Consider the following 26,004-nt stretch of genomic DNA (forward strand, 5'->3'; position numbering starts at 1 on the left):
ATGCCACAGAGCATGAGCCCTCCCACAGCACGCTGCCTATGGCTGCTTTCTCCAGCAGGGCACACGGACAAGGCCACTGTCCTCAGAGAGCACATCAGATGTGGTAGGTGCCATGACTGACTCTTCCGGTACAATGTCAGGCCATATAAAGACTCTTTACAAGGACAAAATATAATCAACTCGTGTTTCTAATTAAGTTTCTAAGACTGTTTCCAGTGTGAATATAGATATGGCTAAGGTTTTGCAAAAGAAGTATTGGCTGCAAAAGATGAATTTTTCCACCCAAGTCTTAAAATCTAGTATATTATTTTTCATGATTTTGGACTGTTGTGGCACATGGGATAAAATGAAGAAAACCGTAATAACAAATTACAAGAACTGAAATAAAATGTGCTTAGTCTTCAGAAAATGTCAGATAAGGCAGAACTGTGGCCAGCAATAGATTGTAAAAAGATGACTACTATTAATTAGACGGGCAGAGTAACAGAGAAACAGAAAATAATAATTCTGATGGCACCCTGACGACAGGAAATGATGGGCTATGTAGCTATCAAAAGAAAAATTATTCAGTAAGTACAGTAATTATCATATTGCCTATTCTTTTATGAAATATATAGCCAGCTGGAAACTCAATTGGCAAACAGAGAAAAAATAAATACAGGATTTTGTGTTCAACCTGTATGGTCAAATATTTACAGTGCTCAGTTCTGAATGCTCCTTATAGACTATGGCCCTTGTATTAAATTTAGCCTGTTTTAGGCAGGACAAGTGAAACCCTCTCAGAGTTTACGTGTTAGGAGAGCATCAGAGCAGGGACTGGAAAGGAAAGGCTGTCAGCAGCTGTTGCTTTGCTTTTGTATTACTTGTTCAACGTCAGGAACCCTGGTTTCAAGTCATCTTGTTCTCTTGTCATCTCTCTGCATCCATTGCTCCAATGGGCTGCACCTAATGCTCAGATTGTTTTGTGTTGGGCATCCTGGCAGGTAACTAGGAACACATAGGTCAGAGCCTGTGTGGGGGTCAACTTCCTCACATTTACAAAACCCAGATCCACCTCAGCTGGTGCAATGTAAAAGAATTGTATTTAATAACATTAATCTTAATGTGCTTATTGAAAAACATAGTTTTGCTCCCTTTGTGCTTGCAATATATGGGGCTCGGTGACAGCTGAGGTGCAATGGTTAGTTAACAAAGGCATAGGGAATGTGAATGGGCTTCACCAATGTTCTATGGCTGTGAGATAGCTCTATTTTGTTATAGTCCAAACCACATGGGTTTTTCAATGTAATAAACACATTTATGGAGTGCCATTATGTGTTTACTGCTTTGAGTAATGAATCCACGTGGATTCCAAAATGGCATTTTTTAGCCTCCAGGAGCTTTTGATCAAATTATGGAGAAAGGCAGCCATAAAAATGACAATGACCTTGACAATAAATGTCTTTTGCATGTTAGATGCACTGTATATGTTTCTAACCATTATACAAAAATATTATAAATTATTTTTTTTCTTTTTCACAAAGAAGAAATTAAAAGTCAGGAGGGTTATATGACAAATTAAGTAACTAGATATAGGATTCAAATTCAGATTATGACTTTAAACCCACATTATTCTACTATATTATATTAAATAAATAAAATGGTAAAATAATAAATAAGAGTTATATGGATAATCGCTCTAGAAATTCATAGATCAACATAAGAGGTCAATTAGTCCTGTATTTGCTTGATAGCATTTTTAGGAGACAGTGCTAAAATGGATATACACACATGATATATACCAGTACACATGCATACACATACATATAAGTGATAATATGCATGTGTACACAGACACACACATATATATTAGAGAGAAAAAGAAAAATTAAAATCCCCTTAGAATTTTATAGTCTAAGAAGAAATATAGGCCATGCCATGAAAAAGATGCACTCATTAGAGCTGTCACATAGACAAGCGCTGAACCTCACCAACTGTAATTACATGTATTTCCAGCTGATGGAAGAGGCTAGGCTATCTACCCGCCCTTTGTCTCCATTGCTATCCACAGCAGAACCATTACATAGGCTAATAAATGTAAGTGTATGTGTGAGGTTGACATATAAAGGTAGACAGTGTGTTTTCTGGTTTTGCTCAGGAATGAATCCTCAGACTGCAGTTGCATCTTGTGTCTGGCCATCTCAAAGCAAAGCACAAGAGTAGTACAGGGGTTGACTAATCACTGCAGACTGCCAGGTTTGTTGCCAAAAGCAGCAGAAAAACAGAAGGAGGATTCCAGTTTCTCTCCTGTGTTGTAGCAACAGTATTTTGTGCATTGCACTGAATCAAGACTCTACATACTTTGTTTAGAATACACTGGTTTTATCCATTTATTTATGTTATTTGAGGCCCAGTGCATGAAATTTGTGCACTCAGGGTTGGGGGTCCCTCAGCCTGAATTGAGAGAGGGTGCAGGCCAGGCCAAGCGACTACACTGGTGCACCATTTGGGCCAGAGAGGGAGGTGGGAGCTTGGCCAGCCGGGGAGGGACCACGGAAGAGCTCCAGGGCATGACCAGTTCATATCACTCAGTCCCGATCAGCAGGACCCCGCAGCAAGCTAACCTACAGGTTGGAGCATCTGCCCCCTGGTGGTCAGTGCATGTCATAGCAAGCGGTTGAGTGGACTTAGCATACATTAGCATATTACACTTTGATTGGTTCTTGGCATATTAGGTTTTTATTATATAGGATTTTATATATTACCTATATTATAATCATTTATATTATTCATTACCATTCACCATGATTTCTTTTATGTATTCATTCATTTAACAAATATTGAGTATCCATCTTGACATCAAGGTCATGGTGTACACTTCACTGATCAGACTCACCCTATTGCAGATGTTTATTTGACATTCCTGAAAGAAATGTTTTTCTTAACAAGAACCCATCACAGGTTAAGGGTTGTACTGATATTTGAGATTTTAAAACCAAAAAAGAAAAATTTTTCTTTTTTTAAATTTTATTTTATTGTTTAAAGTATTACAGATAGTAGCACATATGTCTCCTTTTTTTTCCCCCCATTGACCTTCCCCCGGCCTCCACTACTCCCTGGCACATGCCCTCACCTCCCCCCCACCTCCAGTGTCTTGTGTCCATTGGTTATGCTTACATGCATGTATACAAGTCCTTCAGATGATCTCTTATCCCCCGCCACCCCCAAAGTTAAAAATTTTTCGTTTTTTTTTTTTTGTTGCTTACAGCATTACAAAGGGTATTACATATGTGTCCCCTTTTTTCCCCCTGCCCTTGACAATCCCCTGGCCTCCCCTACCCCCCAGTGTCTTATGTCCATTGGTTATGCTTATATGCATGCATACAAGTCCTTTGGTTAATCTCTTACCCCCCTCCCTCCTGCCCCCCAACCCTCCCCAGCCTTCCCGCTGCAGTTTGACAATCTGTTTGAGGCTGCTTTGTCTCTGTATCTATTATTGTTCAAAAGTTTATAATGGTCTCTATTATCCATGAATGAATGAGATCATGTGGTATTTTTCCTTCATTGATTGGCTTATTTCACTTAGCATAATGCTCTCCAGTTCCATCCATGACGTTGCAAATGGTAAGAGTTCCTTCTTTTTTACAGCAGCATAGTATTCCATCGTGTAGATGTACCACAGTTTTCTAATCCATTCATCTACTGATGGGCATTTAGGCTGTTTCCAGATCCTAGCTATGGTGAATTGTGCTGCTATGAACATATGGGTGCATATATCCTTTCTGATTGGTGTTTCTGGTTTCTTGGGATATATTCCTAGAAGTGGGATCACAGGGTCAAATGGGAGTTCCATTTGTAGTTTTTTGAGGAAACTCCATACTGTCTTCCATAGTGGCTGCACCAGTCTGCATTCCCACCAGCAGTGCACGAGTGTTCCTTTTTCTCCACATCCTCTCCAGCATTTGTCGTTTGTTGATTTGTTGATAATAGCCAATCTGACAGGTGTGAGATGGTACCTCATTGTTGTTTTGATTTGCATCTCTCGGATGATTAGTGACTTTGAGCATGTTTTCATATGTCTCTTGGCTTTCTGAATGTCCTCTTTTGAAAGGTGTCTATTTAGGTCCTTTGCCCATTTTTTGATTGGATTGTTTATCTTCCTTTTGTTGAGTTGTATGAGTTCCCTATAAATTTTGGAGATTAGGCCCTTATCAGATATGACATTGGCAAATATGTTTTCCCATGCAGTGGGTTTTCTCATTGTTTTGTTGATGTTTTCTTTTGCTGTGCAGAAGCTTTTTATTTTGATGTAGTCCCAAAAAATTTTTTCTTCTTAAAATAATTTTTCATTCTGCCTTTGGGTTCTTGAAAATATCAACATGGTGATAAGAAAGACTGCATATTTTCAAGTAAATGAAAACTTTATTATAATAGTTTGGCTACATAGCCTTTCGTGCCTTTACTATAGCACAACGTTCAGTTGTGAAGGAATGTGTCTGGTTTTCTTATGCTACTCATAAACTGATAGTGATCCAAAGCTAGCAGCTTTTAATTGTGTCTTTGGTGTGTGTGTGTGTGTGTGTTTACCTTCCTGTGAGGTGACACTTTTGAACAGAAAAAATAATATTTAGTACAAATATGACATTTTGTTAACAACCAATTTAAAGCATCCATATAGGGATTGATAAGTCCAGAGTGTGATGTTTGCTATACTATTGGGCCTAAGGTTCAGAAATCAGTATTCAATAAGAGAGAAAGAAGGGGGAGAAATTGAACACATTGTTCTGGAAATTGTCAGTTTTTACTAGTCGTACCTATTTGGAATATTTAAGTGTCAAGGAAGCTAGAGATCTGGAAATTGATGTCCTGAAGTTGAGTTAAAATGACAGCACTTAGCCATGCCCCAGTAACAGAAAAAGGCATACTTGAAATTCTGGCCATGTATAAAATATCCAGTTTATAAACTGCATGTTTTATAACTCCAAAGTTAAGGTGTGACTTTTGGGAAACAAGGTGGGTCAGATGTCATGCCCTAACTTTAACAACTGAAAGAAAGTTATGTTTTATATAAATTCAGAGAGGTTAGGAAATAAATTGTTAGGACATGAGTGAAGTACTGCCAAGGAAAATATTTCAATGGGTGAGCAATTGAAAGTCAGTTTCCAACTGACTGAAAAAGAGATGGTTTGAGTGGACAGTTCTTGTAGAAGAAGCTTAGAGGTCACCCTCTCAGTCAGCCAATCAAAGTGTAATATGTGGAGGAAACCGTGACAGGAGAAAGCAGAGACTAAATCAAGCGTTGATGGTCACCCTTGATGTAAGGCCGGAACAGCGTGTCAGTTTCTTTCACTAATAATGTTGTCTTTTTAAGTTAGAATTTAATGCTATTATTATAGGTTAGAACTCAGTAACTATGAGGTTAAAAGTGGGTGTAAAGCATGAGAATTTTGAATTTTGACCTAAACTCTATGCAGTTAAACTTTGTCTATAGAAAAAAACACTTCCTTTAAAAACAAACAAACAAAAACAAAAAAAACCACCAATATTCTCCCATGATTGGAATTGGAAAGACAGAAGGGTCTTTTGTGGGGTAAATCTTATGCATTCAAGGCCAAGAATGAAAAAGTTCTGATGTCTACGGCCATACCACCCTGAACGTGCCCGATCTCGTCTGAAAAAGTTCTGATATATCCTGAGCAAATGGTTTTCCAGAGTACTGATAAAAAGAACAAAGATATATTTGGGAGTTTAATCCAATTTGCCTTTGCACAAAGGTTATGAAGGCTGTGAGAAAAAGCTCAGTTTGGTCTTAATTCATAGTCATCCAGTATAGGGATTGATAAGTCCAGAGTGTGATGTTTGCTATAGTCAGGCTCCTCCAACAGGCTGGCAGACACTGCTCAGAATTAATCACATGTCAGGCTATGGTCAAATGCTGAATCACAGCACTCTCCTTGAAGGATTCTGGCGAGAATCAGGCTGGCGTGTTGACCTGTGGGGTCCCAGGGCCTTTATCAATTGCACTGCTCTACCCAGAGTGACCTTCCCTGACTGGAATCAGCATCTCAGGATGAGTAAGGGAATGAACTGTGGAGATTACAGTTGCCACCTCTGCCCTGGCCTAAGCCTGGGATTCAACAGGGCTTTGGGGTTTATTAACAGCAAACTCAGGCAAATTAAGTTAGGGAAACAATGCTACTGGAGACACAGCTTTCTTCCCCAAGTTCTCCACGACATCAGCTGGGTTAACTGGTTTTATTTTCAATTTGCAAGATGTGGGCTTTGCAAAAATGAAACCCCTTCTCTTGTTCGCAGAAACAAAAATTTAGAGACTACAGGCAAGAGAGAAATATCTTGTCAGAGTTATTTTTAGGGATTTTTAACAAACTAGCAACAGTATGCAAAATCACATATTATTAATGTGGAGCCTGTGGGGTGATGGAGAGGAAGGAAATCATTTCATCAGGACACAGGCTATGTTGGGCTCTAATTTTCTATGAAATATTATTTCATGTTGATACATTGTTCTGATTTTTAAATGGAATAGATACAATATTAATTTCATATTTTGTTGTTTGTTTTTAATATATTTTTATTGATTTCAGAGAGGAAAGGAGAGGGCAAGAGAGATAGAAACATCAATGATGAGAGAGAACCATTGATTGGCTGCCTCCTGCATGCCCCCTACTGGGGATCAAGCCAGCAACCTGGGCATGTGCCCTGACCAGGAATCAAACCTTGATCTCCTGGTACATAGGCCAATACTACTAAGCCATACCAGCCAGGCCATATTTGTTTTTTTTTATTCTTACCTATTGAAGTGTTAATAAAGTGAGGATTAATTAACGTACCTTGGAATATAAATTAATCTAACAAAGGACAGTGGCCAAGGCCTTATTGGATGCCCATTGTGTTTATAATATTCTAGTACTCATTTATAAGAATCAAAACAATCTAAAACACCTTCTCTGCCTTTAAGAGCTAATAATTTTTGGTAAAGGGAATATAGAGATAGAACAGAAGAATAACAGCATTTGATTGAACAGCATTTGATTGAATGCTGAATGAGAGCATAGGAAATAAATGCTAAAGCCCACCTTAAGGGGAAAGAGGGATAACAAGAGTTGGATTTTGAAAGGAGAATGGGAACTGGAGAAGTAAGAGCATTTGGAGAAAAAAGGAAGAAGTCATTAAAGAACTGAATAGCACCCTAGCTGGTTTTCCCAATGTTTGGAGCTTAAGCCCATGGACTGAATGGTTTTGGGTTCAATTCTGGTCAAGGGCACATACCTAAGCTGCAGGTTAAATCCCCAGCCCAGTCAGAGTGCATGAGGAGGCAACCAATTGATGTGTCTCTCTCATCATGTTTCTCTCTCTGACTTTCCCCCTCCCTTCCACTCTCTCTAAAAATCAATGGAAGAATATCCTCAAGTTAGGATTAACAACAACAAAACAAAACAAAAAAGAACTGAATAGCTATATTACTTGTCTATCTGTTGAGGTTCTTTGGAAGATATAAGCCATCATTTCTTTATTCTTCTTTGCTCATATTCACTATCCCCAAGTCCTCTTCTCTCATTTCCTCTTAAATTACTTGGGTTTACATTTTTTTCTTCACACTTTACTGATAGTGCTTTTTCTGAGACCACTAACACCTTCCTTCCTATCCTATATAATAAAAGCCTAATATGCTAAGTGTCTGGTCGTCCAGTTGTCCATTCAACCAATCAAAGCGTAATATGCTAATGATATTTGAAGGCCGCTCAACTGCTCTCTATGATGTGCACTGACCACCAGGGGGCAGATAGTCAACCGATAGACTGGTCACTATGACATGCACTCACCACCAGGGGGCAGACACTCTGACCAGCAGGTTAGCTTGCTGCTGGGGTCTGGCTGATCAGGACTGAGCAAGACAGGCTGAAAGTGCCCTGGAGCCCTCCCACGTTCCCTCCCCAGCTGGCATCCTCCCACATCCTTCCCTGCCCTGATCATGCACCAGTTGGGTCCCTTGGCCTGGCCTGTGCCCTCTCACAATCTGAGACACCTCACTGGATGTTGGAGAACCAGTTTCAGCTCAATCTCTCAGGCAAGGCCCAGGGACCCCACTGGTGCACAAATTAGTGTACCAGGCCTCTAGCTAAATACAAAGGTCAATTCTGACATCTTGTCTTTCTAGACCTGTCCCCATTGGACCAGACCCCAGCCTCTATTTCCCATTGTCAAACTTACCTCATGTGCCTGGCTTTCAGGACAGCCCCTTCCCTGGTTTGCCTGGAAGTCACTGAGGACTTATTCCCAATCTCCTTTCACAGCCCTATTCTGTTCCTGATCTGTTAATATTGGACTGTCTTTTGTCCTCTCTTCCAAATATGCACCAACTCCCTTTGTGATCTTATCTTATCTCATAATGTTAAATACCATATATGCAGATATACTTCTGAATTTATTTTTTAAGTCCAGACCACTCTCCCAAACTGTGTGCTGCCTTTTGACATTTCTACCTAAATACACCACACATGTCCAAAAAATGAACTCCTCATTTCTTTCCATTAAAACTTGCTCTACCCTCAGACTTTCTATCCCATGTAATAGATACTCCATCTTTCCAATTTTAGCCTTAAAAGCCCAGGAATCATTCTTGACTCTTTCCTTCTCTCATTACCTACATCTGTAAATCCTGTTGGCTCTTTCATGTCTAGTGTCTGACTAGATCTTGCCACTTCCACTGCTACTACCTTGGCTCATGCCTCCCTCATATCTCTTCTGGTTTATTCCAATAGCCTCCAAAATAAGTCCCTGTTTCTACTTTTTTTCCACTGGAAATCTATTCTCAAAAGAGAAGCCAGAGTGCTCTTTTAAAATGAAAGGTCATGTGTCCTCACTGATGTGGCTCAGTTGGTTGGACATCATCCTGTGCACCAAAAGGTTGCTGGTTCAATTCCGAGTCAGGGCACATGACTGGGTTTTGGGATCTATCCCTAGTAGGGGCTGTGCAGGAAGCAGCCAATGGATGTTACGCTCTCACATCGATGTTTCTCTCTCTCCCTCTCCCTTCCTCTCTGTAAAATATCAATAAACTATTAAAAAGAATAATATTTTAAACATAATAATCCTAATCCTATCTAATAAAAGAGAAACATGGTAATTGGCGTACGACTGCTACCCTTCCCATTGGCTAAACAGGGCAATATGCAAATTAACTGCCAGCCAAGATGGCGGCCGGCAGCCAGGCAGCGTGAAACTAACATGAGACTTGTTTGCTTCAGTGACAGAGGACTCCAACGTTCCCCGCCTGCCACTGCCGGCCTCTGAGCTGCAACTCTAAGCAACTATGTAACAAATATAGAAGCTAAACAAAACCCCAGAAACCTGCTCTAGTCCGCCGGGCTTCAGCCAGCAGGATCGCAACATTGTAAGCAAAGGCCAGAAACCTACTTTCAGCCGCAGAGGCCTAAGAGCTGGAGCCAAGCCTCAAAGCTAAAGCTGACCCAAAATAAAAAGAAAAGAAAAGAAAAAAAGGAGCGGTTGGGAGCTTCAGTCAACCCCCGCCTGAAAACAGCCCTCAGCCCCTTACCCAGACTGGCCAGACACCCCAGTGGGGACCCCCACCCTGAAGGGTGTGTGACCAGCTGCAAACAGCCATCATCCCCTCACCCAGGCTGGCCAGGCACCCCAGTGGGGACCCCCACCCTGATCCAGGACACCCTTCAGGGCAAACCAGCCGGCACCCACCCGTGCACCAGGCCTCTATCCTATATAGTAAAAGGGTAATATGCCTCCCAGCACCGGGATCAGCATGACAGGGGGCAGCGCCCAAACCCCCTGATTGCCCTGTGGCTCTGTGTGTGACAGGGGGCGGGGCCACAACCTCCCTATCTGCCCTGCTCTGTTCCTGACAGGGGAAGGCGCCCCAACCCTCTGATCAGCCCTCCTCTGTGCCTGATAGGGGGGAGCTCCCCAACCCCCTGATTGCCCTGCAGCTCTGTGTGTGACAGGGTGCGGTGCCCCAACACCCCCCCCCCCGCCCCCCTGCATGGGCCCTGCTCTGTGTGTGACAGTTTGCAGCGCCCCAACCCCACCCCCCATGGGCCCTGCTCTGTGTGTGATGGGGTAGAGCCACAACCTCCCCATCGGCCCTGCCCTGAGTGTGAGAGTGGCGGCACCCCAACCCCCTGATGGGCCCTGCTCTGTGTGTGACAGGGTACAGAGCCCCAACCCCCCTGATGGGCCCTGCTCTGTGAGTGACAGGGGGCAGTGCCCCAACCCCCTGATTGGCTCTGCTCTGTGCGTGACAGGGGGTGGCGCCGCAACCTCCTCATCAACCCTGCCTTGAGTGTGACAAGGGACGGTGCCCCAACCCCCCAATTGGCCCTACCCTGAGCATGACTGAGGGTGGCGTCACAACCTCCCGATCGCCCTGCTCTGTGCATGATAGGGGGCGGTGACCCAACTCCCCAATTGGCCCTGCTCTGAGCCCGACCAAGGGCTGCACCTAGGGATTGGGCCTGCCCTCTGCCACCCGGGATCAGGCCTAAGCCAGCAGGTCGTTATCTCCCAAGGGGTCCCAAACTTCGAGAGGGCACAGGCTGGGCTGAGGGACCGCCCTCCCCGCCGAGTGCACAAATTTTTGTACACTGGGCCTCTAGTATATATATATAAAAACCCAGTGTCTGTAACGACTGACCGAAGGCTTGATCAATCATCGGAAGTCAGTCCTGCAGTCAGTGCTGGGTTGCCGTGGGACCCAGCACTGACTGCCAAGGGGGCTGCGGATCAGGCCTGGAGAGAGGCCAGAAGAGAGAGACAGGGTCTGATCTGCAGCATCTGTGGCAGCTGTTGATCAGCCGTTGCCTCTCTTTCTTTCTGGGCTTAGCCAGCAGCTGTGCCTCTCTTTCTCTTTCTCTCCTGGTGTCTGGGGGCTGCTGATCAGCCCCGCCTCTCTGATCAGGCCTGGAGATAGGCCTGGAGACATTGACTCGCATAGAAACCAACCAATCAGAACCAAATCTGGGTGAACTGTGAGGAGCCAATGGCTGCCTAGGAGGCAGAGGCTTTGACCCTGACTGGCATAGAAACCGACCAATCAGAACTAAGTTGGCCAGCAGGGTAGGGCAATTGAGGGCAAGGTCAGGCCAGCAGGGGAGGGCTGTTGGTGGTGAGATCAGGCCACAGGGGAGGGCAGTTGGGGGCAAGATCAAGCCAGCAGGGGAGGGCAGTTGGGGGCGAGATCAGGCAGAGACAGTTAGGGGTGATCAGGCAGGCAGGCAGAGGGGTTAGGGGCAATCAGGCAGGCAGGCAGGTGAGTGGTTAGGAGCCAGTGGTCCCAGATTGTGAGAGGGGTGTCCGGCAGTCAGACATCACCCAAGGGGTCCCTAATTGGAGAGGGTGCAGGCTGGGCTGAGGGAACCCCCCTGTCCATGCACAAATTTTGTGTACCAGGCCACTAGTAATAAATAAAATAAGACGGAAGGCCATGTCACTCCTCTGCTCTACCGGTTCTCACTTTCTGTTAGAGTAAAAGCTAAAATCCCTATGATGACCTTCAAGACCTTTCATGATCTAGGATCTTATTACCTCTGCAATTTTCTAGAATTGTCCTGCTTTCTCACTCTAATACAGTCACAATGGCCTCCCTTCTTTTTTTAAACACACTGGTGAGCTCCTGCCTCACAGCTTTCTTGCTGTCTGTTCCTTGTGCCTGCAGTACTCTCCCCATATATCACATGGCTCTCTCCTTCATTTCCTTCAAGTTCTTGCTCAGGTGACATTCATCTCAGTGAGGCCTCCTCTAACTACTCTATTTTAAATTGCAAACTACTTTCCCACTCCTATCATTCTTCTTTGTAATTGTTCATTGTCTCTCTCCCTGATAAAATGCAAGTTCCTGAAGACCAGTGATTCCTGTCTGTTTTGTTCAATGGTAAAGACTACATAGCATGTGCTCAGTGAATATTTGCTGAACGAATGAACAGAGACTGGCCATGGCTAGCTTATGGAAAAGAGGATATTATTGGAAGTACATGGCATGGGTCAAAGAATCTAAGGGAAAGTGATGAACTAAGCTTTGAGATTGAATCCTATCTCCTCAGGTTTCCACCATCAGGCTAAGTCATGAGCTTTATTTGGATCTAGGTTGACATTCCAGAAAAAAAAAAGAAAAAAGCTTCTGTTTGGCCTCGATTGGTCACATGCCTGATCCTTGGCCAGGGGAGGGTGGGGCAACTTGATGAACATTTCTATCAAAACTGGATACAATGGAGAAAGACCATTTCCTCCTTTTAAAGTTAATGTGCTGTTAGTTTTTAAAAGGAGATGAATAATGAGCAAGCAAACACAATAGATGGCCTACTCAGTAGTCATTCAACCAACATTAAGCACAAACTATATGCCACACATTGGATTGCACAGATCAGAGAGTATGAGAGGTATAAACAGTCTCATAAGAATTATGTGTAATACAGTAGTCTATAGGGGGACCTAGAAAAGCAAGTGGCTGCTTCTGTCTGCAGAGAGGGAGAAGTAGGTGAAAGTTTTAAAGGACATGGAGATGTTTTCTTAGAGAGGATCTGGGCAGTCTCATCCTTCAGCTCTTTTATCTCCAGTTGCTAAAGTGATGCTTAATTAGAGACCCTCTCATGGCAGTTTGATGTATTTGCTCTGGTTCTCTCCCTGGAATGGAGGGATATATTTAAGGAATTAGATTGGTTCAAATATTCAGAGACCTCAGGAACTTGTTGCTGATCTCGCTTTCTCCACAAATGAAGTTACCTTATCAAAAGCTTTACAAACATTTTGATATATGCATATAGTGTCCTCAGGGAGAAGTCAAGCAACCAAACATTTGGCAAGAGAAGGTGCATGGCCAGTACCCTTATAAAAGAGAAAGAAGGGCAGCAGAGCTGAGTGGTTGAATGCACTGACAGGCAGGGCGTGAAGCTGGCAGCTTGATAGAATTCTTCACCTCTCTAAGACTAATTCACCTAAGTCATAATCTTTATTCAGAAAACTGAATGAGAACATGAGTTGCTGTGCATAGAACAACTAGCACAGTGCCCCACACAAAATAATCAGTGGTTAAATGTCATTTTTTTAAAAATTGATTTTGAGAGAGAGAGGAAAGGAGAGGGAGAGACAAAGAGAAACATCAACGTGAGAACGAAACATTGATTGGCTGCCTCTGGCACTCGCTCTACCAGGTATCAAGCCTGCAACCCAGGCATGTGCACTGACCAGTAATCAAACTGGCAACCTTTTGATGCATGGGATGACACCCAGCCAACTGAACCATACCTCCCAGGGCAAATGTTCATAATTTCAATGCATGATTGCTGAACATATGTCAAACTCTATGCCCAGATAGTGTTCTACGTATAGCAATGACTAACACAGAAAAAAAAACTTGCCCTTCTCTGGAAGTTACACCTTAATAGGAAATGCAGACAGTAAATACATAATCTTTCATAATATGCAGGTGGTGATAAGTGTTGTGAAGAAAAATAAAGCAAGGGAAGAGGATCAAAAGTAAGGAAGTAGAGATGGATAATAGTTAATAAAGGGTGGTCAAGGGAGATCTCTCTGATAATGTGACATTTGAACAGAGACCCAAAGGTATATGTATGAATGTATATGAAAGTAGTCATAGGCATATGTATAAATGTGTATTTTTACATATATACATACTTCTTATTCACATATTTGTAACATAGGCTATGGTTAGAAATAAGAGAATGAAGAATTCTGACATCACGCTGACAAAATTTAAATCTACAGAATAATTTTTATTACCGAGAAAACTCAAATACAAACTCAAATACTTAAAAACTCAAAAACTGCAAACATCACATTCATGCACATACATTTCTAAGCCTTCTATGGTTATGAAAATGTCAATGTTTTGTGTTTTAGAAATTAGTCTGTTATGATCATACTAGAAGCCTGATGCATGAAATTTGTGCAAGGGGATTGGCCCTCACAGCCCCAGCTTTGTCGGGAAGGTCATCCAGAAGGACGTCCAGAAGGTTGTTCGGCTTTCCAGCCTAATTAGCATATTATAATTTTATTATTATAGACTAGCGGCCCGGTGCATAAAAATTTGTGCACTCAGTGGAGAGGGGGGGTCCCTCAGCCCGGCCTGTGCCCTCTCACAGTCTGGGACCCATCTGGGGATGACTACCTGCTGGCTTAGGCCTGCTCCCTGGGGCATTGGGCCTAAGATGGCAATCAGACATACCTCTGGCAGCCCGGCAGCCCTCAGGGGATGTCCACTTGCCAGCGGGGAGCAGACCTAAGCTGCAGTCAGACATTCTTAGCGCTGCTGAGGAGGCAGGAGAGGCTCCCACCACCACTGCTGTACTGGCAGCCATCAGCCTGGCTTGTGGCTGAGCAGAGCTCTCCCTGTGGGAGCACATTGACCACCAGAGGGCAGCTCCTGCATTGAGCGTCTGCCCCTTGGTGGTCAGTGTGTGTCATAGTGACCAGTCATTCCCAGTCTTTCTGCTGTTAGTGTCAGTTTGCATATTACCCTTTTATTATATAGGATAGAGGCCTGGTGCACGGGTGGGGGTCAGGATGTCAGGAATTGGTGTCCCGGATCAGGGTGGGGGTCCCGCTGGGGTGCCTGGCTAGCCTGGGTGAGGGTCTGATGGCTGTTTGCAGCTGGTCACACCCCCTTCAGGATGGGCGTCCCCACTGGGGTGCCTGGCCAGCCTGGAAGAGGGGCTGATGGCTGTTTTCAGGCTGGCCACACCCCCTTTATGGTGGGGGTCCCTACTGGGGTGCCTGGCCAGTCTGGGTGAGGAACTGAGGGCCATTTTCAGGCTGGCTGGTGACTGCAGCTACCAGCCTCTCCTTTTTTTCTTTTTTCTTTTTTTAATTCTGGGACTTATTTACCTTCTATAATTGAAACTTTGTTGCTGTCACTGGAGCTGAGAGCCGGGCTCCTGCTCGCTCCAGCTCCATGGCCACGGCCTGCTGAAAGCAGGTGTCTGGGGTTTGTTTAGCTTCTATAATTGAAACTTTGTTGCTTTTGGAGCTCAGAGCCGGGCTGCGGCAGGCGGGGAACCTTGGCTCCCTTCATCACTAGAGTAAGCAAGCCTCCTGCTCGCTTCAGCTGTGTGGCTGCTGGCTGCCATCTTGGTTGGGTTAATTTGCATATCTTGCTGATTAGCCTATGGGAGGCATAGTAAAGGTATGGTCAATTACCGTGTTTGTCTATTATTAGATAGGATTCTTCCAATTTTTGTTCAGATTCTGAAAGTTTTACTTTAGCTAGGATATTTTGGACACTAAGGCTTTTTAGACTCTATTAAAATAGAATTTGAGATTTAGGGATATTAAATAGAGTCATATATTTTTGAGCTTGATATTCCCACTGTATTTGTACCTTAAATATAAGCTCTTTTCAAGGAGCAATCAAAGGAATTTTGAAGTTTTAAATTGACTACACCTACATGTTTGCTATTTTCAGCAAGTTCCCTTTTAGTCAAAGACATTGCTTAGATTTTAGATTTTTCTTGCCTCCAGACAAGTTTGTGAGATTTGTCTTTTTAATTTTACCTTCAAAGTTGTATATCCTTCCCCAAGGTCATTATCCACTTTTTCCCCATGTTAAAAAGAAAAGTACAATTATTAGGCATCATTCACCTTAGAGGTTTCATTCTCGAGTGCTCTAACATGAGATTATTAAGTCAGTATTTCATGAGTGTTTTAGAATCAGGGTTGAACATATGTCAAGTGTTTCCTTATTTGAAAGTTGGCAACCATTCCCAACAGCACTGATTCTCATTTTATTCACTCATAAAATCTTATAACTGCAAAGCTTTGTATATAATTTTTCCTTTATTCATATTTGCTGTTTGGCATTTATGATTGGCATTTTTTAAAGAAAGATATTCGGCAAGGGACAAGGCTAACTGAATGGGATATTGCAGAATTTGGTTCTTTTATCTTTTCTCCATTTTCTCTGTATATCAAGTGAACATAAAGAGAATTTTTATATAATGTCTTTCTTTATGCTTCAAGATTTAAAAGAATATGTAACGTTACAGAAAAAATAACATTTTTTATGAAAAATTGGAAGGAAGGCACCTAGTGCCCAAATTCTAATTGTTTTAAGAAACCAAACCCAGAAAAATGGAGTGCTTTTGTAGGTTAATATAGTGACAGAAGCCACATGAGAATCTGGAGTTTGTGATTCCCTACCTAGTGGCATTTCAACCATAACATTCTATTTTCCAAAGGCAAGGGGAAAACGTTATCATGTAAGTTAGCTTTTCTGAGATATATTCATATTTTTGTTTTCTTATGTAAGAAGCTATCGATATGTTCATTTAATCTATATCACTCTCCCAAAGCTTCCTCCAAAACTACCCTATGTAAGTTAGTAATTTGAGTGAGAGTACTCTGTGTGAATTTATATGAACCAAAAATAAATTTGATCCAAAAAACACTTACTATGAATGCCGAGCAACATGCTAAGTTCTAGAGATAAAAAGACAAATAAGATGGGAAGGGCAGAGTTTGAAGTCAGAGAGCCTTGAGTTGGAATCTAGCTCAGCCGGTTAGCAGCTGTGTAGCCTTAGAAAAATAAGTTAACCTTCTTTGAGCCTCACCCCACTTGGCCTACTTGCAAGGACAAATAGAACATGACTCTTTGCAGAAGGCTTAATCCATTTCACACATAGTAAACTCTAAATGTGAGACCCCTCCATTTATTTAATGCACAGATTAATCAATCTAGTAAGAGACCAAACTAAACAGATGACAATGATACAATTTGATGTGAGTTACTTTTGAAGTGCTGAGGGCATCCTTGCTTTATCCTGGGAGGAAGTGTGAGGGAAAACAGAGGAGGTATTTGAATGGGAAATGCCATTTGCCAAGCAGAAGAGGTAAGGAGAAAAATTTTAAACCAAGACACCTGGCCAAGCAGATCACAAGCCTGGATGTGTTGGATGGAGAGCAGCACCAATTCCACAGAAATAGATCAAACTAATTTTTCTAGTAGCCACATTTTTACAAAGGAACCATGAAAATTAATTTTGATCCTGACACTATTTTAGATAAAATAGTACCATGTCAACATATCAGTATAAAAAATTAGTGAGATATTTTATGTTCTTTTCCTGGTTCTAAACTAGGAGACATATGTAATACTCTTTGTAATACTTTAAGCAATAAAAAAAAAGTAGTTTACTGCTGGGATTCTCACCTTTTCCTGATATTAAAGGAACTTCATGTAAAGTTTTTCTATTAAAAACAGCTTTTGAAAGAAAGTATTGGTCAAATTGAGGAAATTTTTAAGGAGTTTTTCAATTAAAAATGGATATTAAATTTTAAATTAAAACTTTTGTTAGCATCTAAAAAATTTCTTTTCCTTTTATTGGAGTGACACCGATTAACAAAATTATACAGGTTTAAGGTGCACACTTCTCAACCCATCATCTGTACATTGTATTATGTGTTCACCACCCAAGTCAATCTCCGTCCATCACTATTTATCCCCCCTATAATCTCCTCCTACCCCACCTCCCTTCAGTGATCATCACACTGTTGTTCCTGTCCATGAGTGCCTCTTTTTTTTCTTTTTTACTCAATCCCTCCACCCAGTCCCCCCTTCCCCGACAGCTGTCAGCCTGCTCTCTATCTATGAATCTGTCTCTATTTTGTTTGTTAGTTTATTTTGTTCATTAGATTCCACATAAGTGAAATCATGTACTTCAGTAACAGTTTACATTCAATATTATTGTGTATTAGTTTCAGGTGTACAGCATTGTAGTTAGATAACCATATACTTTAAAGTGTTCCCCCCTATATTTCTAGTATCCAACTGGCACCACACATAGCTTTTGAAATCTGGTGTGGATTTCACACAGCACATTTCAATTCACATGAGCGACATTTAAAATGCTCAATAGTCAGATGTGGCTGATGGCTACTGTAGTGGACAGCAGATATAGACTAGTGGGTGTGTGGGCGTGAGACACTTGGAGATTAGAGAAAGAGGAGATGAGAGAGGAAGGCAGGGACCGATGATGGAGGGTCTTGTAGGTGAGTTATGAGAATAGACTTGACAATTTTAAGTAGGAGAATTATATAACCAGACCTGTAATTTATAAAGATACCTCTGTAGGGCGGGGGTGAAAGAAGGCCCCTCACCCAGGAGGCTGTCACAAGTTATGTAGATAGACTACTGCTTCTCCAACTTCAGTGTGTGCACATATAGTCTGAGGATCTTGCTAAAAATGCAAATTCTGATTTTCTATGTCTGGGTGAAGCCTCAGGTTCTGCATCTCCAACACGCTCTTGGGTGTTGCTGATACCACTGGTCCAGGGACCATAGTTTGAGAACCAAGGATAAAAACTAAGAAGTAATGTAAGGGATTATTTTACCTAAAGAGAAGATAGAAACCTTAGTTGAATAATCAAAATATAGACAAATGACACATGTACTTTATTGTCCAGAATTAACTACTTACCACTTTGAAGTCACCTTTCTCTGATAACTAGCTGTGTCGATTAAGAATGGGCATGATCCATGGACAGAGACAGCAGGGGGATGAGGGCATATATGGGAGTGGGGTGGGGGGGGGCAATGAGAAGATATGGACACATGTAATACCTTAATCAATAAAATAAATAAATAAATATTTTTAAAATATATTTTATTCCAGGACCATTTAAGATCTTGTTCTCCAGCATGTGTCATCAGTTGGGCTTAAATAAAGTCTTATAAAAATTCAAAAAAAAAAAAAAAAGAAAGAAAAAGAATGGGCATGACGCCCTGCCCAGTATGGCTCAGTTAGTTGGAGCTTTGCCCCATATATCCAAAGGTCTCAGGTTCAGTTCCCAGTAGGGCACATACCCAAGTTTTTGGTTTGATCCCCAGTCTGAGTGCATGTGGGAGGCAGCTGAACTATGTTCCTCTATCACAACGATGTATCTCTCCCTCCCCCACCCCCTTCCTCTCTCTCTCTCTCTCTCTCTCTCTCTCTCTCTCTCTCAAATCAATAAAAGTATGTACTCAGGTGAGAATTAAAAAGATATCTTTAAAAAAGAAAAAAAGATTGAGCCTGGACAGTGTGGTTCAGGTTTGAGAGTCGTGGTTCAATTCCTAGTCAGGGTTCGTGCTCAGGTCTTGGGCTTGATCCCTAGTAAGGGCTGTGCAGGAGGCAGCAGATCAATTATTCTCTCTTATTGTTGACATCAATGAAAAAAATATATTTTAAAAAAGAGTGGGCATGACATCGTTTTCCTGCATTTCAATTTTTTTAATCTTTTCAGAAAACTCATTTATTTATGTTAAAAGGATAAAGACATTTTGGCACAAACTGCTTGTTATTTAATGCTCTTGGGAAGAGCATATTGATTCGCAAATAATTTGGAAACCGCAAGACTGTAACAAAATTGCCCACACAAAGGCTGGATGCATGATTAACAGATCTTAGTATTTGACATAGGTAACATGCAGCTGAGTGTTAGGGGAGCGGGGCCGGGGGGCGGGGGGGGGCGAGGATGGGAATAGAACGGGAGCATATTTTCAGTAAACAATTTGGGAGAGGTCAGTGGACCTGTAAGGAAGAGTAACATGATGGTTTTTGAACTTCACTTTATTCCACATACTTCTTTATTTTTCTACTTTTTAAAGGCCAATGTAACTTAGCCCATTCTGTTGACTTACTTCACATCTTTCTCTTTTTCTTTCTTTTAGTAAAAGAGTGTGATTTTTTTTTTTTCAGGGAAAATTCTTGATGGGAAACTTGTCTTCCCTTAACCAGAATTTATATTTTAGGAATAATCAATTTTCAAGATCATTTATGAAGAAACATAAATTATTGCTCTCAAAATTCATGAAGATTCCCCAGTTAATTTGGCCATTCAGTGAATTTAAGTAAATAAAAAATCAATATTTTAAATTAGAAGAATTTCAACATACAGTGGGGTCTTGACTTATGAGTTTAATTCGTTCCGTGACGGAGCTCGTAACTCAAATTACTCGTATGTCAAATCTTAAAGTGAATGAGTGAGACACGTGATGCTGGGCTGATGTTGTGGCGTTCACTATGACGTTCGCTGTGCCAACTAGCGGTGGGGTATGTGAAGCTGGCTCATAACCCGAATTTTAGCTCGCAACTCAAAGCAAAAAATCGGCCGAGAGACGGCTCGTATCTCGAAAAACTCGTTAGTCGGGACACTCGTAAGTCAAGGCCCCACTGTATATCTGTGTTCCTTAGAAATCCAAAGATTCAAACTGTATAGCTTACTTACACTTTGCCAAGGTCAACAAAGTTGATTTTTTTCTCAATTAAGTTGAAAGAACTTGGGGGGGGAAGGGAAAAAGAATAGCACTGGGGAGATTAATTGAATGTGGAGATTTAATTGCTTCATTTCTAAAGATACGTATTTTCTCTCATAATATTTTGAGTATTCTCTGACTTAAGTTGGCATTCATATGCTTTTGGATTTATAGAAATTATGTATAAAATCCAACTTGGATCAAAACAATCTGTCCAAGAAAATACTTTATTTTCCCAGGGCATGCTACATGGAAGATTGCTTACTGTCATGAAACGAGTGCCCAGCACAGACTTTGAACTGAGAGCAGTATCAGCCTGTTAACTGAGTAACAGAACACTTTTTAATAGTCATGCTATATAGAGCAAGAAAAATCTTTATGATGCCTCTGCAGAATAAACCATAGAGTTTGGAAACATTGATTTTCAGACACATGGTACAGTATTGAATTTTCTTCCCATCTTTGATTTCTAGGTCAGATTCCCAACATACCTTCTAGGCATTGGTGCCCAGAGTTTCCACAAACACCTAAGGAGAGAAGCGAGGTGGGAGGAATAGTTTAGGGTAAATAAAGGTAGCAGCATGGAAAAGAACTCTCACTGGGCCTCATGGCAAGTGAACAATGGGGATGCTCCAAGGCTAGAGTCCAGGGCAAGGTTTAAGCAGGAGCATAAAAAGGCAACTCTCTTCTGTCTTTGCCCATTGTGTTTCAGATGCTGAGCTAGACGCTCCTGAAAAAATTCTTATGTACTCTGCATACCAACAACGAGGAGCAGTTTTTGACTGCCATTAACAGAACAGTAAATTGAGATAGAAATATTAACTCACTCATGAGCACAAAGTAATTCAGTGGAAGAGCCAAACCTTAGGCCTGATATGCCAAACTCAGGAAAGTCTATAAAAAACCTAGCAGTGTATGGGGATGTGACTGGGTGTGTGGGGGGTGTGAGAGAGAGAGGGAGAAAGAGAGAGAGAGAGAGAGAGAGAGAGAGAGAGAGAGAGAGAGAGAGAGAGAGAGAGAATGACTGAAGAATTCCAATTGGAGAGAAAAGAAATGATCCTGGAACACCCAAGACCCTCTGGGAGTAATGGAGATGACTAGTTTGGGGCTTGCACAATAGATGCAGTAAGACAGATTGGTGGAATGAAAACCCACTGAAAATTCTATAGCAAACAGCTAAGGGGCAAGCAGGCACTTCCAGTAGCCCCTGGGCCAAAGGTCTATAACAGAGATCAATAATCAAAAATCATATATTCATGGACTCCTATTATATAGTGATTCAAGGACATTAAATTTTCACTCTGATAATCGGTAAATTTGTTACACTGGCCCTTCACAGGCAGATCACTACAGCAGCTCTAAGCATGGAACATGCAAGCCAAAGGTAACTCACTCATATCTTCTTTTAAGAAATTCTTTGAGTACCTGCTGTATAATATTTTGAAGCTTACTAGTGCAGACATTAGGAAATGGGAAGAAACAATAATAAGGCAAGAGAACAATTCACTTGCTTTGGTGGAGGAGATATCAAGTGCAATGGGAGTGCAGTGGAAAGCAGCTGTAAGCTTTACCCCCATGGCCAGTGGAGACCCTGGTCCGTCTCAGGTCACCTACTGCACCAAGCTCTTTTTAGACTCCTCTCTTCCTCCCTCACTATATTGCAGCCACACTGCCCTTCTGTGGGTCAACTCATTAAGCTCATTCTTACCTTGGGACTTTGTACCACCTCTTCTCTCCATCTAGAACACACCCTTCTTCAATAGTCACAGGTCATTTCATCCAAAGGTCTTTCCAGATGACCATATTTAAGATAACCTCCTCCTTCTGCCCTGTCTTTATTACATCTCTATGACACTTACCACTGTTTCACATATGCCATTTCTATTGTCTCCATGGTTATTTTCTTGGGCTTCTCATCCTTCCCTCCCCCAAACACGGGTACACACACATCTACTAGTATATAAGTGCCATAAAGGGAGGGATTTGTGTTATTGCTGTGTCTAGTCTCTATGCCTGGCTTAGCAAAGTCTCCAGTCAATAAATATGCATTGAATGAGTGAGAGAAGGAGAGAGGGAAGAAGGGAGGAAGGATGGAAAAAAGAGAAGGGAAGGAAGGTTTCACTGAAGAGAGCTGAGAAGTATTAGTGGTGTGTCTTTGAATAAGACAAGCAAGGTTGGGTGAGGGACGGCATATATAATAAATGCCAGTGATATAATGATGGACATGAAGTTGAGGAGGAGAAGGTACCACTGCCTGAGATGGTAGGGAAATGTAGGGAGAGAGGTAAGAGGTGATTTCAAAAGATTGTCATGAGTCAACAAGGCAGTGAACATCAAAAGGGCATTCTAGGTCCAGGCACAGTCTACAGTGGTCGGCAAACTCATTAGTCAACAGAGCCAAATATCAACAGTACAAAGATTGAAATTTCTTTTGAGAGCCAAATTTTTTAAACTTAAACTATATAGGTAGGTACATTGTTATTAACTTAATTAGGGTACTCCTAAGCCTTAGGAAGAGCCACACTCAAGGGGCCAAAGAGCCGCATGTGGCTCGCGAGCCGCAGTTTGCCGACCACGGGTCTAGGTTATCACTCCTTAACTCTCAAGTAAATAAAGCATTATAGCACAAGTGACTTGAGTAACAAATGATGAATTTAAAGTCAATGCTTAGGTGACTGCACCAAGGCTTACATAAACAGTGCATGTCCTGCTTTTTAATTAGGAGAGGGGTGGCTTGTCCTGTACACTGTACATTGAATGGTCACCTAAGAGGTCAGTGTACCGCAAATGAAGCTGTTTTGAATGCTGAGCTAATTTTCAGAGCACACCTTTCTATTGTCTTGTAATTTTTGATGTATAATCAGCATGTATACCGTGGCACAGTGTTTTAGAACAAACTCACATGGTTTCAAAATGTCAACAGTTTATGACCACTTTCATAATCTTCAGAATCTCCCCCAAAATGTATACACACTTTAACAGCTGATAGCTCATTGATGTTTCTTTCTTTTAGACCTAACCCACTGGAATTAATAATTATTCAAAGTGTGCATACATTTTTGGGACACTCTGCATATAATGGCAGTTGCTGATCTCTCTGCTCTTTTATTCTAATTGGTTGCTGTTTCCAAAACAATTCTACAAGTTCCACTAAAAAATATTGATTCTTTCCACTCTAAAAATTTTTTTCTTTCCTTTGTGAAGATCTCCAGGTAGCAACTTGAAGCATTTCACTGATTTAAGATTATGTCAATTTGTAAAAAGACTGAGAAATGCCTTCTAAGTGTCAAACTCTACCATGGTCACTTTGGGGAAGAGGAATATCCATTTTTTTTTAAATTTGATCTTTCTTACGAGCATGTTTGGTATATGTGATTCACTTCAGTTTTCCTCAAGACACCTACATATCAAATTTATAAAGGACCTCCACCAGTGGGATATTTCAACATGATACACGGAAAGGATGTTTTACACATGCTGGTGTGTGATGAGAGGTGAGGCTATGCATCAAGCTGAGGTCACACTGGAGTTGACACTTATTTGGAGAGAATTCATCTTCAAGTCTTTCTATTTAATACCTGTGTAATACCTCCAAAATCAAAACACATGTGTAAACAGGACATTGTTAGCTTTCAAAGCTAGGCCCAGTTATTAGGTCTTCAAAATATTTTTTCATAATTTCTTTTCTGGGTGAAATATAACTATCTTGTCTTCTTGCTATAATAAGAAATCATCTCATAAAATGAGGTGATCTTCTATTTATCAACATTCGAAAGGATTTCACAGGAAATGAAAAAGCTGCATTTCTTTGGGGCGTGGACAAGAAACCCATGAAGAAGGCACCTACATCTCCTAACACAGATTTATTACTTGAAACTGACATGTGACAAAGTTCTGAGGTGTCAGTAATCTTGATGGTCCTGTGTGGTGAGACTTCATGATCATCAGGTGTCAATCATGTTTTCCTCTTGAGGTAACCTGAGTATAATTTGACCTTGAAAACAATAAAAGGAAAGGGGGTTTTGATAAAAGTCTTCCTAGGCAAACTTTATCCAAGTGGCCATTTAAACCGAAAGACATAGAAGAAAGGGAGCTGAAGAAGATGCTGTAGTAACAGTAATAATAACTCAGAACTCAACATGCTTTAATATTACAGCATGTTATACTATTTTGCAATAGACAAAAAAAATTTATATTTCCACTAACACTGTGTGTGAGTTTTTAAATATTCATATTACTCCCATTTTATTGATTAAAACATTGATGCCAAAATAAATGAACAACAAACAGCAATAGACCCAGGTCTCTGACCTCCAACCCCAAGTTCATTCCATTGTTCCTTTGAGAATGAACAAAGAACAGTCGTAAAAGCTAGAAGCAGAGGCAAAGAAAAACTTAAAACTCCATAACTTTACAATCTCCAGTCTGGATGTTTATTCTTTACTTAGTTAGAATGACTTCAGGGGATATAAATCGCTGGAGTTAATTTTTTAAATCCAAGGATTATTATTCCATATGTGCAAGAGAAAATTCTCCAAGTTTGTGTGTCTCACCAAAAGGCTACAACCTGAGAAAAAAATAGGGAGACTGACTTGATCCTTTTGGTATTTTGTGCCCACTACACACTTTTCCTAGCCTCAAATTGAACAAATTGATTTTATGTCCCATTGCATTCCATTGTTTTCGTGTGTTTTTTAAAATATGTTTTTTTTATTGATTTCAGAAAGGAAGGAAAATGGAAAGAGAGATAGAAACATCAATGATGAGAGAGAATCATTGATTGGCTGTCTCTTGTACACTCCACACTGGGGATTGAGCCTGCAAACAGACCACGTGCTCTGACCGAGAATGGAACCGTGACCTGCTGGTTCATAGGTTGATGCTCAACCACTGAGCCACATTAGCCAAGCTGCATGCCATTGTTTTTTCCTCTTAAAGTCAGCAGAGTGATTCCTAATTTTAATATGTGTTGTTCATTAGGGAAGTCATAACAAAGAGAGGGTGTTGTTCTATCTACAACGTATTGAGTTAAAGAGTTCACAAGTCAATTTGAGTAGTTCATCTCCAGGGCCCCTTCCAGCTCTCAGTTCCTAAGTAGCGAATTATGCCAATACATTTGGGAAAGGGGATATTTTTTAAAATTTTTAGTGCATTTATTGGGGTGATATTGGTTAATAAAATTATATAGGTTTCAGGTGTACAGTTCTATAATATATCACCTGTGTGTTGTATTGTGTGTTCACCACCCAAACTCAAGTCTACTTCCATCACCATTTATCTCCCCTTTACCTTCTTTAACCTCCCCCACCCCCTTCTCCCTCTGCTAATCACCATACTCTTGTCAGTGTCTATGAGTTTTGGGTGATTGTTATTGTTGTTTTTTGCTTAATCCCATCATCTATTTTACTCAGCCCCCCAACACCCTCCCCTCTAACAACTGTCAGACTGTTTTCTATATCTGAGTCTATTTCTATTTTGTTTCTTTTGTTCATTAGAGATCACATATAAGTGAAATCATATGGTATCTGTCTTTTTCTGACTGGTTTATTTCACTTAGCATACTACTTCCCAGGTCAATCCATGTTGTAGCAAAAGGTAAGATTTCCTTCTTTTTTATGGCCAAGTAATATCCCATTGTGTAACTGTATCACAGCTTTTTAATTTATTCATCTACTAATGGGCTCTTGGGCTGCTTCCAAATCTTGGCTATCTATAATAACAAAAGCATA

At 41.3% G+C, this 26,004-nt stretch overlaps 1 protein-coding gene across 4 annotated transcripts in view; it reads left to right on the plus strand.

Moving 5' to 3' along the window:
- Positions 1-26,004, plus strand: part of PHACTR1 (phosphatase and actin regulator 1) — a 507,187-nt gene that overhangs the window by 62,122 nt on the left and 419,061 nt on the right. The window lies entirely within an intron of this gene.

The sequence above is a fragment of the Myotis nattereri genome (genome assembly GCF_964212035.1).
Source record: "Myotis nattereri genome assembly, chromosome: 3".
Lineage (NCBI taxonomy): Eukaryota > Metazoa > Chordata > Mammalia > Chiroptera > Vespertilionidae > Myotis > Myotis nattereri.